Source organism: Palaemon carinicauda, chromosome 4 (genome assembly GCF_036898095.1).
Source record: "Palaemon carinicauda isolate YSFRI2023 chromosome 4, ASM3689809v2, whole genome shotgun sequence".
NCBI lineage: Eukaryota > Metazoa > Arthropoda > Malacostraca > Decapoda > Palaemonidae > Palaemon > Palaemon carinicauda.
The window spans coordinates 90,827,739-90,829,680 of NC_090728.1; positions in this window are offsets into that span (position 1 = coordinate 90,827,739).

Here is a 1,942-nt window from a genome sequence, read left to right on the forward strand (position 1 = left end):
GTCTATTCGTCCCACTTCCTTCTGCCATTTGATAAGGTGCCTTAAAACATTTGCAGAACAGAAGTTCTGCAAATGTTTTTGCTAGTTTTCCTTACTTTCATATTGTCTTTTTTTGCGTTCGTGTTAGATGGAAAACCTAGCCTTGAGAAAGAAGGAAAAGAACGAAGGAATTCCTTCTGTCTCCGAGGTGAGATAACCTTCCCATCCCTCACCAGATAACAAATACTTCTGAGATGCTCTTCTGGGATCTCCAGCGAGTGCGCTGTTCTTTACTTCCAAACCACCTGGCTTGGGAAGAGAAATCTTCCCGATGTTGTGGGAAGTGTAAGAAAATTCTCCAAACCTTTACGCAGTTTTGATCACAGATAACGATAAGGTGAACCTTGTCCTTCTAACGAATTTAAAATAACCTCGTTGCGCACGTTCTTGCGCATACCTTTTCTATCCCTTATATTGAATTCCACCGCGGGTATTTCGACCGCCCTTTCATAATTACTAAGCCATTATCTGATCATCAGTAAGCCATAATGGGAGGATTCCATTATTCGTTCCCCCTTAAAGAGAAACATACAATACCCGATGTTACCTATTGGATAATGTATGAATGGGTTTAGGGTTAACGAATATGGTTTTGGGATGTCTTCAATAAATGGCCTTTGGACGTACGAGGGGGGGGGGGGGGGGTAGATTCCCTTGCTCTTTCGAAGTAGATAAAGTCCGCTGCTTTAAAAGTTCTTTTTGATCATACATTATAAATGAAATTTTAAATACTACGGGTTTAAGTATCCTAATCTAATTTAAGTATTCTAATCTAAGCAGCACTGTTGACAAGGTTCTCTATAATGGCTCGTTTATTATCATGAGAGAGCAAACTTTTTTACATAGATTTTTGTTGATCATAAACTGGTAAGCAAAGATAAGTTATAAGATGAAACATTTTATCATAAGAGATCTATGATGATAAATGGCATAGATGTAGAATATATATATATATATATATATATATATATATATATATATATATATATATATATATATATATATATATATATATATAATTTTATAAATTAGTTTAATTAAGGAGTTTATGTACTTTGTGTGTGGCAAGAGAATGAGTTATTGCGAAACTTTAAAAAAAAAATAGAATGTTTTCTCTGATGCCATTAAAAAATCTATATATGGAAAAAATTCATTAACTTATCAGATATGTTTAATATTGTATTGGAGACCCAATTAAGCAAAGTTAATTACATATTTATTATGATTGTCATGATTAGGTATCCATTTGCGCTTAGTTAATGGTTGTTTGCTGAATACTCTTGATTAGTTCCTAATTACATGTAAACATATTATCATTGTCTAAAAATTTCTGGTAATGTCCTAATCTCTGTTAGAATTACAAACAAGGAATTACGGTCTCGCTGAATCATGTCAGTTACTTTATTGCAATTTTACTTTCGAAATTAAATTTAATTGCAACACGTAAGCAATAATGATCGTTACTTTAGATTGTTTTTTTAACATCGTAGTCTGATTAGTTTTGTTTATATAAAGGCCTCCGTATATCTCTATATAAATAATTAAAACTAGGAGGTATCGATCAGAAACTAGATTTCAAATTATGCAATTTTCCTAAGCTTCAAGGAATAACTATAAAAGTCAGAATCAACGAAAAAAATAAGTATTTCACCAGAAAAATCTTGAAAAATTACCTTTTGCAAAAATCAATAACAACTAAGATTGAGGTCAACTTCCTTTTTTCCTACAAATCAACAGTACAAGGTTTTGACAAATATTATGATGGTAAACTTACGATTTAGTTTCTAGTTCATTATACTCTGTATAACCTTCCATTTCTGGATTCGATAAACTTTTGGTTTTCTCATAAGAGAAAAATATGATAAGTTTAGTAAATTAGCGTTTTTGAAAATGCCGACTAAAT